Below are 14,927 nucleotides of genomic sequence, written 5' to 3' on the forward strand. Positions count from 1 at the left end.
TTTGACTTAAATGATATGAAAGTGTAAAAAAAACTTAAAAAACGAAGAAAATTGTGTTTGATGCAAAATTGTGGAGAAACGGTTGTCCGCAGAAAAAAAAGTTTTGAGACAAACTAAAACTGTAATAAATTCTTGATTGGTTGTAAAAAAAAATTTTCAAATCAAACGTAGTTTGGCAAAGATAAAGCTAGATAAGGGAAAAGAGAACAAAAATCATAAAAACCGTGGTAACTCGAAAACGGGACGAAAACGAGAAAATTACCTCTTAAGTTTTTCGACTTAAAATGACCTCAGGAATCCATGGTTTTCGTTTGGGGCGGTGACTGTGGGACACCCTGTATAATGCTAGATTGAATTTAAGAAGGTCAAAGGCCATTAGAAAAGTATAATTTGGTTTCTATGGAAAATTATTTCTCGCCAATATTATGTCATCTACGGAAAAATCGATCTTAAAAATCGTTTTTTTTTTCAATTTTTCTCAATATTTTTTAAATCAAAAGTATAGTTTTTCCATACAATCTTAAATAAAAGGTTTTAATCTAAGTAACTACATTCCAAGCTTTTTAAAAATCAAAAACTTTTTGGATTGACAAATAGGCTATTTTATCAAATTAGGTAAACTCGTCAAAAATCCAAAAACTAACTTTTTGCTCAAAAAACATTTAAAATACATAGAAAACATAACAAAGTAATTTTTAACCAAGATTTGTTAAAATCAAACCATTTTGGTAAAAGATAAAAATAAAAAATAAAAATATCGTATTTTTAGCATTTTTTCAATATTTTTGAGATTATATAAATAAAATGGTTTTAGTAAAAGTTGTGACACTTTTATTACCCACAACTTTTGCATTTAACTTTTTTTGATAGGAGGTCTACTTTTGACAGAAATCGTAAAAAACCAAGATTTTCGACACCAACACTTTTTCGCCCACCCACCCTTTTCCACCAATTAGTTTGTGAGCAATTTATTTTTCCGCTTTCATATACCATTTATCCTAAATTTTCCAACCACCCATATGCTGCTAATAATTTTTTTATTTTAAGAAATTATTGGCACTGATCTAATTGCAATTTTGATGAACTAAATAATATAGAGATTGAAGCAAATTACAAAACGCACAATCAACACAAAAAGCCGGTATACTGTATTTACAAAATTTGGGTTAATAAAATTGGGGTAATAAAAAAACCATTACCATCTTCTTCTCATTATTTATTAAATAAATACATATATTTGTATGTATGTGTTACTGATATAATGATATAAACATTAAAAAAAACATGAATGATTGTTTTTTTTTACAACCGAACGGGCGGCTTGCTTGGCGGTGGGAGCGGACTAAACGACTTTGCGGCCGGCTGGAAGTCGTAATTTTTGTCCAAAAAAAAAATATAAAAATACGACATTGTAGGTCTGAATGTGGTCTACAAATTTTATGTTAATAATTTTTTCGATATTCATCACCCAAAATTAGATTATGTCAAAAAACAAATGGCATGTCCTAAATTTTTGACTTTTTTAATCGATATCTCGAAAACGGTTCATGATACACAAAAAATGTGTATGCATGAATTGTAGAACTCGTTAAAAGCTACAAAAAAGCTCCTTGTAAAATTTTCGCATCTCGTCAGATAGCCGAGTTATTGTCAAAAAACCAATTTTATCCTTTTTTTCAAAATGGCGGAAAAAGCTCATAGGAAATCTTGGTCGAAAACTTCAAGTTAAGCTTTTTTAAGCATCCTCTACAACATATCCAAAATTTAGCTTTCTCGGTCATTTTGCATTTCTAAGCCGTTTTTTCCGACATAATGACTGGCCTATTAGTCATCTCATAACCACAACTAGTAGTTATAGATTGAATAATTATAATCATTTGTGGAAATGCAACAAAGTAAAAATAGACAGATATGTAGATAATAAAATTAATGTGTTCAGCATGACAGCAACCTAGGTGTTCAATTCATTATAAGAAAAAGTTTAATAAAGTTTAATGCAAATTTGAATGTAAGAAATTTCTAATTCTACAAACAGTGTATCCTGTAGGTATGTTTCCATTTCCAGCAAAGAAAAAAACCACAAAAAAAGCCTTGTCAATTTGTCAAATCAATTTATGCACTTAATAAATCCACCTAATGAAGGTATTGTAAACCACCCTCAGCTATATACCAAAACAACAAAAATACACGCAATAAATTTGACACAGAATATCAATAAAACAAAACATTACAAAGGTGATCAATCAACCCTCAAATGAATTGTGTCGAATCGATGTTTTAAGGGGTCACTGCCATCTCTGATATTATCAAGGGCTCAAATTGCTTTTTAATGAGCCATGCGAATACGAAACTTAATAAAACAAAAAAAAAGCTTGTAAGAAATAGTAAACTAAAATAAACCAAACAAAAATCAATGAAATTATATATCTAAATGTATAACTTCGTTATAAACTTTTTTGATTGAATTTATTATTGCAAATCCTTAGTCAAACTCAATTAGGTAAACATACTTAATAGAAAGAAATTTTAAAATTAGGAATAAGAATTGAGGTTGGGTCAAATATCCTACTTAATTGTTTTAATGCAACAAATATACACAGACACACAAGCAACAAGATTGAAACTGCTGCTCTTCGACCACTAATCTAATCAGGTTAAGCAATAGGTGAGTGAACATAGAAAAAAGAACCGGTAACTAAATAGAACTTAAGATGATTGGCAGGTAGAGATGTTATTGAATGTTACTCATAACTGCAGCAATAATAATCACAGATTGTGGCCAACATCCTCGTTCAACTTCCGTTTGAAAAGGATTTTTTTTTGTGCAGCGTATGATTACCAGTAGAGTAGTACTATGTTGCAGAATGTATGGTGTACTTATTGCTCCAATTTTTTAAGAGGTAATTTTATCAATTTGAAGAAGAAGATGGTTAGAGTAAAGTGCATAGTTACTCTTAGTTTTGAAGATCCGTATTAATTTACCATTGATATAAATTATTATTGTCATAGGAATTTATGAACAAATTGGAAATCAAATAAAATGCACGACTGAGTCGCACGAACTTGCTCTTAGAGTTAAAGTTGCTTAAATTTTTAAGACTTTTTATTTAGAAATTTGGAAAAAAAATTCGTTTTAAAAAAAAAAATTAAATAAAATCTGAAATTAAATTGCCCTCCAAAACAAGTATGCAGTTTTGATTGTTATGTTAACATGCCTTTTTATTTTTGGTTTGTATTTAAATTATATAAATGCTTCTTCACAAAAAGTTTCGTTGAAATCGAATAAGCACTTTCGGAGATAATCGGATTTGAAAAAAAAAAACGGTTCTATGGCAGGTACCGTTAATAATGATTTTCAAAAAAAAATTTTTTTCATTGAAAGATAGACCTTAGCTTAAAACTAACACTTGAATTTTTTAAACAAAATCGTTGGAGCCGTTTTTGAGATATTTCAATTTTACTAAAATCGAATGGAACAGGTCAAATCGCTTCCACTCAATTCTGTTTTTTTTTTGTTTGTGTGTTTTTCTTTTAAATTTCAAATGTCAAATATTTATATTAATTTATTTTTCTTTCAAATGAAATGGTTTAATTTTTTTTTAAATTGGTAATGTTCAAGAAATTAATAGGGAAGTTGGTTTCCAAAATATTTTAAGTAAGTTTGAAAATTAATTATAAAATTTATTTCGGAAAAAAATTCATTTATTTCAAAAAATAAAAAAAATATTGATTGAGTGATTAGTTTGACTTTTAAATATTCGTGTATTAGTGCTTCTCGAGTGAATTCCGGTTTTAAATCTAGAAGAGAATTTCTCTTCTGAGAAGCGTTTCTGCCTGTCATATTCGTGCGAATAAAACGCTTTTAGAAGGCTTGTGAATGATTCCGGACGCTTCCGGAGAGCCAATCGAAAACGACATTATTTTGTGTTTTCTCGGAAAATGAAAAAGGGATACTGACTTTAATATATGTGTAAGGTGGGGGGCGAAGTGAGGCCCACCTTAATATCTGCTAGATTTTTGAGAACATCGAGTTAACTATATAAAAAGAATATAATATCTTATCTTTTTATCAACATGAAAACATAGATTTTATTATTTTTTTTATAATTGAAAAGTATATTTTTTCGATAATTTTAAAAAAGCTTACGTTGTAAGCCCATGGGGTCTTAATAAGGCCCACTCAGTTTTCTTAAGAATTGCGAAAAATTGATAGCAGGAAAACAATGTTTTGAAAGTAAAACACAAACAAATAAATGTGTTTCAATAATATTTTGTTTTAAATTTATTTTATGAGAAAATATAAGAAAAAGTCTCTTCAGTTTAACATACAAAAAACAAAAAAAAACAAAATAAACACAAAAAAAAGAAAAAGGAACACAACAACAATTTATGGCTATTCTTTTTTGGGGAAAGTTGACATTTTGTCTGAAACACATACAAATGCAAAATAAAAACAAAAAATTAAAAACAAATCAATAAGGTTCAACCCTTATTTTTTGTTTTGGGCCTTATTATTAACATGCAAGACTTTTCCAAAAAAAAAATTATTTAAAACTAACAATCAAACATTTTTTAGAAACAAATGTTAGAATTTACCCCAAATATAATATTTTGCTTAAAATTCGTTAAAAAAGAACACTAAATACACTACTTTTTTATTATTTAGTAGAACTTCACCCCTCGACAAACTTTAATAACCTGCAAGTCTTGACATAAATCGCGCAGTTGGCTTTATTTTTCATTGTATGAGTTCTTTTCTGTGTTTTCTGACAAGTGGGCTTTACTGGGAACATTTCCTTATTTGGCCCCCTTACCGTATGTGCTCACTGTTGCAAATGCGGTCCTACTTTTGAAATAAAAAAACTATTTTTTGAACATTTGTTTTAGAGTACTGAAGAAGAACGTAAACAAGTTCAAAACGTCGACGACCACAATCTAAAACTTCATAGTAGAAATAATTTATTAAAAAATCTTTAATATAGGTAGGTAATTGGTATTTTAGGGAGAACGGATGGATTTTTTTTTTAAATACAATTTTTTCGGTAAGAAGTACCGCCATCTTGAAAAAAAAACCATCTTCATTGTATTAAAGCGTTTTTAATAAGAGTTTGGAAGAAGTTGTTTCAGAGATCTTTATAATGATTCCTTTTATTTCATGTTTCAATTTGAATTTTCAGTATAAAAACGCAAAAACATTTTGGTACCACAAAAATTCAAAAAGACAATGGTTCATTCAAAATGGCCCCATCGATACTCTATCTGAAAATTGTTTGGCTTACCAAAAATAATTTAGGATATTTCTATTAACATCTCCACTATCTGCTATCAAAAATTGAATTAAAAATAAGTTTAAAGGCTTTCGAAAACTGTTTTTAAAAAGAATTTTGTTAATGGAGGTAGTTTTAAACTCTAATGATAGAAAATCTACGTATTACCAAAAATTTGTTATTCACATTTGTTAAAACTTTTTAGGGATAAAAATGTAGGAAGATAAATTCCCAGTGGCAACCTTTTTTTTTTTTCTTTCATTTGACATTAATTTTAACCCCCAACCTTATGAGCTAAGTAACTCGATGGTCGCCGATTGGATTATACGTTCACTGACAACAATCCAGCACCAGCAAGTAAACGAAGCATACGGGGCATCGTTTACAGAAGCCACCTTAAGAAGTCGGAAGTAACCAACAAAACAAACAAAACTCCTCCATTCCTCTTTTTATATTTCCCTACGAAATGGAAATTGAAAATCTAACATCTTTAATTAATATCAAAGTCGACCCAGTTTGCACAACATTTCTTTTTCACATGAGCTTTTCATCTACATACATATGCCCTTTGAAAAAAAAAAAATTTCTCTTAAACCAGAATTAAATCGAAAGCACAATTAATATACCTAAGAAGAATTATTAAAATAAAAAAAAACTAAATAAAACAAAACATTATAAATAATTGCATTCGCAGCCATAGTATGCAGGTCAGTAATGTCTTCTTTATATATACGAATTAGTTTGTAATCCTCTTTTTGTCTGCATTTTTAGAGTGGCTTCATACAATTTAATCATCCTCATTTTTATTCCCTGCATCCGCTGCACCAGCATTTAAACGAAAACGAAAGTTCATAACACTTCTTTATCATGACCGGACGGACGCCAGCCGTAGCCGAGGCAAAAATAATAATTGCGGAATCCATCTCGCAACTACTGCGGACGCAGCGCAGCGCAGGCTTAAAAACCAGTAGTTAATAACTTGTGCTTGCACTTGGTGCAATTTAATGAGAAGCTAACCTGGCTTGGCCTGGCGTCACATTCACACACCATATCTCTGTGGTGATGCCTTCTATTTCAAAAGATGACCATAACTATCAGGCCAGGGGGTTGCAAGATTTCACTGTGCTATGCGCTAAAACATTGTTGTACTTTCTACATACAGCAGCCAGCAAACACCACATTCGCTTCCTCATTAGATGGCTTACCGAAAAAAAAAAAAACAAAAACAACAAAAAGTAGCTTACCATGCTAATGCCATCATGGCTTTAAGATCAAGACACTGTGATAGCTTGGCTATCTGGAAGTTATCTTAAACCTACATGCGGGCATTTGGGGAAAATGTGTATAGCAACATCCCCCAGGCGACAATTTATTACAGTTTGTTGGTGATGTAGCTGCTGTTGTTGTTGTTACTGTTGCGGTAACAGTCATAGTCGCAACAGCAGCAGAGTCAGGCCGGTTCCGTTTCCTTTACACAGCGCGAGCGGGCACCATAAAACCACCATCAAGATAAAATTTATGGAAAAATAAAATCACAAACCAGGCCTTGGCAGCTTTTCATGCAAAAATATACACAAAAAAAAAACAATAATGAAGAAAAAAAACTAAGAGAACAATCGAATAAAAAACTAAAAATAAAAAACTAACAAAAAAAGTTTTTGAATAGCAGATATGTAGATAGAAATGTGTGGCACGACCGATGGCGGTGGCGGCAGCAGCTAAAGGAGCGTTTTGTTGCTATTGCCGTTGGTGCAATTTTATTAATTTTCACATGCGGACGTAACAAAAAAAAAATAATGCCATCGGGTTCTTTGCTAGGTGCTGTTGTATGGTTTTTTTTTCTCTCCAAGTAAAGTAGTTAGAGTTGGATTCGCGTGATTTCTGTTTTTGTTACTCTTAAATTTATTAACTAAACAGAGAATGTCTCCAGCTTAAAGGATACTTTTGTTAAGTAATTATGGAAAATTAAATGCTTTCTAAGTATACATTAGTAATAATGTCAAAAAAAAAAATTGTCTATAGGTAAGTGTTCAATAAACTGCAGATGTACTTTACACAGAGAGAGATTCTATATAAGTTGTAGCTTTTGAGGATGAAAAGTCTTTCAAGTAATTTTTTTTTCGATTATTGAAAAGCAAGATTAAGCTCTAATGCTCTTTACGAATACTCATATATAGATCATTTATCGAATTTCTTAATAGAAATCTTATAAAATTCAAAATGAATATTTTAAAGTTTGTGCGTCAGCTCTTTTGTTTCGTGAAATAAGTAAACCAAATCCGAAAAAGACAACTAAAAATATTAAAATCACTGTGTGAAACTGATAAATTTATCTGAGGGAAACCACAGCTGAATCAATATAAATAAAATTATAAGGAGCGGGGTCACTAAAGTCTAAAAGTTTGGAGTCGGGCGTCCAAGAATGTATTTACCGCTCGAGAAGGGAGTCTTATAGTACAAATATTAATTAAAAGTCCAAGGTTGACCGAATCAGAACTAAAACAAGAGATGCTAGAGGAAATGGGTTAGTCTTGGGACAAGGCGACAGGGTGACAGAGCGATAAGGTGACTTCCAAAAAGATATTTGGTCACACATCAAGAAATTACATTAGCCGAAAAATTTAATACAAACAAAATTCGTGATTTTTAGTTGATAATGATATAAAACAAAAAGCAGATGAAAACTAAAATTTTCAAGTTTTACAGATATTTTTAAAATGGCGTAGCTGCACAATCATTTGAAATATCCCAAATTTTAATTTTGCTATTCATAAGGATGTGGGACAATTTTTTTTTAAGCAAAGATTATTATTTTTATTCGGAAATTTTAAAATTTTTATGTGATTTGAAAGATTTTAAATTTGTAATGGTAAATTTAAATATGAATTGAGAGTGAATAAATTGGACCTACGTAACCCGACAAACAATTTTGGTTCTATAAAGCTTTACAGATGCAATTGTTGCTTCTGTAAAGCATTATAGAAGCAAAATTGTTGTTAGGGAAGTCTTTTTGTTTGACTTTTCTCCAATTTTTTTTTTAGACTATCATCAAGCCAAAGGCCATACTCTTTACTTTAACTATTAACTATCTGTAGACATACCTCTTTTTTGTGAATTTGGTTTATATTTGTTCATGTCTCTAGAACTTTTTTCGGTCTCACTATTTTATAGAGGATTATATATGAAATTGACGTAGAATTTTCCGAGAAATTCGAATATTGTATTCATAATTCCAAAAAAAAAATTATGTTCACCCTTATAATGACACTTTTTTGTGACCACTTTTGATTTTTGTCGTTCTAAATTCGCAGCAACCGTGTGCCGACAGAGGGTTAGTATCACAACAACGAAAAATTTAAGGACACATTTAAAATTTAAATTTGATTCTCTATAAATAAATTAAGTTTTCTTTGTAAGAATTTTTGTTCAGATCAATAATGTTTTTTCTTTAAATTTACCGTTTTTTATAACTATTGACGAAAAGACTAAAACGAGGATTAATTATTTAAGCTAAATATGTATATTTTTAATAAGTCTGCAAATTAACAGATTTATTAAATGAATATTTCAAAAAGAGCCTGGAGCTCTCATACTTACGGGAAGGAATTCTACAGTTAAACAAATAATAATCACCGTCAATCATTGTCACGCCGAGAACTATTCACCTTGCCCTTACCTCACAAAAACAATTGTAGGCCAAGTTCGGCTGTGTTGAAATTAGGTCTGGCACAAAAAGCACTGAGATATAAAAGTGAACTGACTTCTAGCCTAAAATTTGTGTCAATTTTGATTCTTAAAGATGTTTGAAAACTTGCAAAGTAAAATAAACAATCTCTAATTGATACAAACTTAAAATAAAATCTTAGAACGCAAGTGAAATACCTCCAAAAACTAAAAAAAAGCAACAATTCGCATATTTAGGGGGATGGTGAAATTGCTTACCAAGTTCATTTTTTGTCAGGTCTATCTTTTCGAATACTATCATGTGTATGTTATGTCATTTTGTTGGAACTTCTTAAAGAGGTTTCGATCGTACTATTTTGACAAATAAAACTCCAAATCATTTTACTTGTTAAATCTACCTAATTTATATGCTCGAAAAAGAAATTGACATTGTAAACATTGGTCAGGTTCAGAAACGTTAGGGACTTAATTTTTAGGTAATTTCTCGGATTGGTCAACTGGCAAAAAAAAATCTTTCCAATTTAGATAATTTTATTGGATGCCTATAACTGGAAATTTAGGCAAGAAAATTTTCCCTAAAAATTAAGGAAAGTTTTTTTTTGTCAACATGATATCTGATTGTTTTTAATTATTATAGAATTTTTTTAACAGAATTAAATCTATTTGTGTGAAAAACGAGTGAAAAGTGCATTTTCGGTTTTAATTAATATTACCTATTTATTTATTAAATAAAAGTGAAATTTGGTGTCTGCCCCATGCTCTCTGTAAAATTATCAAGTATATTTCTAAATTTTACAATAATAGCGTATATCCAAACTAATTTAGTCAATTTACTTAAATTTCCGTTCAGAAAATGACGTTGCCTAAATATCTAGTCCCTAATATTTCCTGAACGTGCTCATTAACATCAAATTATTTTGAAATAATAAATTATTAGACCAGGGTCGATAATTTTTGAAACCAAAAAAAATCATAGTAGGATGAAACCCATTGGAAAAGGAGGTGAACATGATGAAAATTAAAGGAAAAATAAATTACGGGCGAGCCGAGTTCGGGAAGTGGGTGGGTTGAGTTTTTAATGGTAAAAAATGGTATATCTCGATTTCCGGCAAAACTACAAATCCTATAGAAAAAAGTTGTATGGCAAAGTTCTAGGTAATAAAAAGATCTACAACTTTTGTATCAACAATTTTTTCACATAACCTCAAAATTTATGTGAAAAATTCAAAAAACCGAGTTTTTGGTTTTTTATTTTTATCTTTTTCAAAAAAATGTTTTTTTCTACGAAATTTTTTGAAAACTTACCTTATTATGTCCCAAATACACTGTAATTTATTTGATTTAAAATATTAATTTGTTCACCTTATTTTGACTTAATACCAAAAAAACACCCTAATTTTCAATCGAAAATTCACGTGTCAAAATATCAGCTTTTTTCAAAAAGTCGGTGGGCATTTCGTTCGTTAAAATGTCTATTTTCTGATGGTGTTAAAAAGATTTTACATTAGTATACTATAGAACATGTTCTAGTAAAATTCAAAAAATTAAAAAAGCTTGAATTCGAAAAAATTTTTTTTATCATTGCTTACAATTTTGGCCTATTTATTCAAATTTACACTTTAATTACTCAAAAAACGTAAGATTAATTAATGTTACATGAAATCTTATGTTTTTTGAGTAATTAAAGTGTAAATTTGAATAAATAGGCCAAAATTGTAAGCAATGATAAAAAAAATTTTTTCGAATTCAAGCTTTTTTAATTTTTTGAATTTTACTAGAACATGTTCTATAGTATACTAATGTAAAATCTTTTTAACACCATCAGAAAATAGACATTTTAACGAACGAAATGCCCACCGACTTTTTGAAAAAAGCTGATATTTTGACACGTGAATTTTCGATTGAAAATTAGGTTGTTTTTTTGGTATTAAGTCAAAATAAGGTGAACAAATTAATATTTTAAATCAAATAAATTACAGTGTATTTGGGACATAATAAGGTAAGTTTTCAAAAAATTTCGTAGAAAAAAACATTTTTTTGAAAAAGATAAAAATAAAAAACCAAAAACTCGGTTTTTTGAATTTTTCACATAAATTTTGAGGTTATGTGAAAAAATTGTTGATACAAAAGTTGTAGATCTTTTTATTACCTAGAACTTTGCCATACAACTTTTTTCTATAGGATTTGTAGTTTTGCCGGAAATCGAGATATACCATTTTTTACCATTAAAAACTCAACCCACCCACTTCCCGAACTCGGCTCGCCCGTAATTTATTTTTCCTTTCATTCTTATCATATTCCCCTCCTTTTCCAATGGGTTTCATCCTACTATGATTTTTTTGTACTTTTTAATGTTTTTGAAGGCACGGCACTGGTCTATATCGTTTATGAATATTATTAAAATTAAATGCTTCAAAAACTCAAAAACTGAAAAAAAAATTCTTTCAAATTTGTATCATATATAAAAGATTCTAGTTTGCCAAAAAATTTGCATTGTACTATTATTTGTTGAATATTATTAAGGTAAAGATAACAGCAGAAAAAAGTGAATGTCATCCTTTCTAGTGCGAGTTTCGAATTTATTAATCCAATTATGAGTTACCATTCAATCAGAAGAAAAGTAGATAAGATTTATTTCATTGACTTAATGCAATTCATAAACGCCCACTTCATAGGTACCTACTTTAGTTTGCCAATGATGCATATGAAATAGTAAGGGATTATACTTATTTTGCCTTAACTCTGAAAAATAAACATACAGTCCTCTCTGAAGTATAAAAATATTTTCGTTGCACGTACTTTTGCACTAAATATTTCCAAAGAAAGGTCAATCTCAAAGAATAACACAATCAGGTCATATACACATTACCACACATCCTTGGATAAAAGGAAGAATAAACACATGAACCCTTCCTATTTGCAAAAATTCCTATATAAAAAAAAAAGAATACTAATTCATCCCATTTCATAGTCTCAAGGATATGCAGCGTAAGTACATTACACCTGATCCTATTATCATGACTGGCGCCACCAGACTGAAGGATTAAAGTTGCAAAACAAAACATAGCCTCTTTGGCCTTTGTTAGAAAAAGGATCAACAAAAAAAAAAATAAAGAAAAATTTGCAAACAGAAATAATTCCATATACCAATAGGTTAAGGCATTGCTATACGAGTGTGGTAGCCACACAAAAAAAGCAGGTATAATTTTTTGGTAAAAATTCAAAGTGAAGGACAAAAAAGGAAGGAACTGAAAGATCCTGCAGGTTGACAGGTTGTCAGAGTGCTGATGTCCGACTATCGAATGTATATCTGCATGTGGATGGATGTGTTGCAACCTGCCAAACTGTTGTTACTCTGACATATTTCTGACATGATGATCGTCATCATCATTATCATCCGTTATTGCGATCTTATATTTAGGTATATGCGCGCCTATATACCTGTTAAGATGGATGTTCTTTGTGTTTGGCCATTCGAGAGCGCCATAGCTAGAATATCCTTTGCTTTTGGGTTAACACCTTTTGCCATATAGCAGTAATTAAAACGGACCAAGTTCCATAGCTGTGGGCTCATCTGATCTACCGATCACATATACACGCCGACATATCGCCGTCATTGAGAGTTTCGCAATAAACGGTATCATTTCAGATGCTCCTTGTAAAAATCGTAGCTGGGGGGCGAACAAGACGCGACTGTCTGAAGGAGATCGCAAAACAGCACGTCTGTATAAGCTCGCGCCGCTTCAGCCATTGTCCATAGCACGTGTGTGTTGTTTTAAATTTTTTTAATTAATACAGGCGCAGAGAATTAGATCACCAAGCTAGGTTTCACATTTGTTATGAGAGTGGATTGGAATTTTATCGCAAAGAAATCAACCCATTATATGAGAATAGATAAAAAGACATTTAGAAGGGCGGGATATCAAGGGAAGCGAACATTTTTTTCTGCAGGGCGGACACTCTTATGTAAAAAAAGAAAAAAAAAAATGTTTTATGCAAGCGGCAACCCTTTTTGTGTAGACTGGGGCGGTTTAAATAATTTGCCTTGAAGGAAATAAGTTCCATGCGTTTCTATAGAAATTTGCTGAATTCGGAGAACTCTTTATATCTGAAGAAAAGAAACACTAGAACTGATGATTTTGAAAAGCGGTACTTTTTGGTTGAGGATTCATAATTATACTTTTGCAAAATTTGGTGATAAGTATAGCAAACCTATATCAGTCAATTTCCGAAGAATAAGATCAAAAATCCTTGTGTCCTGCGGCTTCTATATTTTGCCACACACGACCTTGCTGGGTAATTTTTGCAAAAAATTAGGATTACCTCGTGTTCGTCTGTAATTTTCAAAATAATATGGGACAAAATGGTACTAGATTATGACAAGTCAGAAATTTCGTTTCCTAATTTTTTAAAACTATTTTTGTTTTGTTAAATTAATATTAAATTTGATGTAAAACCACATAAAAATTAAAATTTCACGCGCAATGATTTTTTTTTTTGACATTTATGCCAAAATGATGAATGTCTTGACGCCATCATAATATTTTAATTATTTATTATAAAATCACACACACAAGTCTCAATTTGCCGACAGGGATCAAAGTAAGTTGTTTTGCAAAAATTTTTAAAGAGATCCATTTTTTTTTTAATTTCTTGGCTTTAAGTCGTAAAATCTGTCGAAAAGTGACTGCTAATTTGGTTTGGATCTTCAAAAGATAATCACTTCCAGCCGCCATCACCCAGTCAGTCGCTAGTTAGCAATATTTTTAGTTCATATATTTGAAGAAGGAACCACGATTTTATTGATAGTAATAAGTCAGATCTTCAGGATAGGATGGTGGTCTTCACACAGGAAGAAACACATAAACCACCGGGAAAGGAAGGTGGTTGTGGCACACTATCGGTGAAGACAGTGTTAGTTGATAGTGTGGACGGCAAAAATCAGAGATGGTCAAGCTTAAGGAAATTAATGAGCTGTCTGCGGTTGTTAGTCTGTGACGTCGGAATATTATATATTTTTTTATGATGCGTCAAGTTGATTTTCCTTTTTTTGTCTTCTTATTCGAGCTTTCAATAATAAGAGGGAGTATAATTTTGTATGTATTTGTTTTATAGATTATGACCATATGAGAATTTACTCCCCAAAACTTAGGGAATACAAAATGTAATAGTGAATCATGTAGGTACAGAATAGAAAAAAAAAGTAAACAAAGCGCTTTTTTATTAAAATACAATCTTTGTGCAAATTTTTCATAACTTTGTGTCAGATTTCGGCTGAAAAAATTTCAATATTTTGGGTCAGCCTTGACTTAACCAAAAAAAAAATTATTCTTGATTCTAATCGACAGGGATAGATAGGGGTAATTTTCACGTAGATTTGTATTTTTTTTTTTTATTTTTAATAAAATTATTTTCTTCACAATAAACATGAAAAATTTTGAGTGAAATTTATAGAAATTCTTTGTGCTTACATACAAAAGTATTTACTTATACTTTGAAACAAAAGAGCTGAGGTAAAAACTCTTTTATAAATTTTTAAATGGGTTAATTACTTTAAGGGCAAAAAACACACTATTTTTTGTTTGAATTAAGTTTTTCGCAAAAAGAACTTAGCTATAGATGGGTGTCCTAGGCTGTTTAGCCTGGGAATGTTTCTTTAAGTTGGGCACGTTCAGAAAATTTTAGGGACTAAATATTTAGTCAACGTCATTTTCTTAACGGAAATTTTGCTGAATCGAGTTAAGGAGATTTTTCTTGATCAACTTTCCAGTCAAGTTTCCAATAAAATCGCGTGAATTGGAAAGAATTTTTTTGACAGCTAATAGACACTAACCGTGATAATACATTTAATTCCTAACTTTCCTTAAAATTACTTGAAAACATGCCAAGTATAACAATCAGAATTTAAGTACAGTATGCTGCAAAATGAAAGTTATGAGTCTACATCGACAAAAATAATTCTAACGAAAAAATAGG

This window comes from Episyrphus balteatus, chromosome 1 (assembly GCF_945859705.1).
Source record: "Episyrphus balteatus chromosome 1, idEpiBalt1.1, whole genome shotgun sequence".
In the NCBI taxonomy this organism is placed as follows: Eukaryota; Metazoa; Arthropoda; class Insecta; order Diptera; family Syrphidae; genus Episyrphus; species Episyrphus balteatus.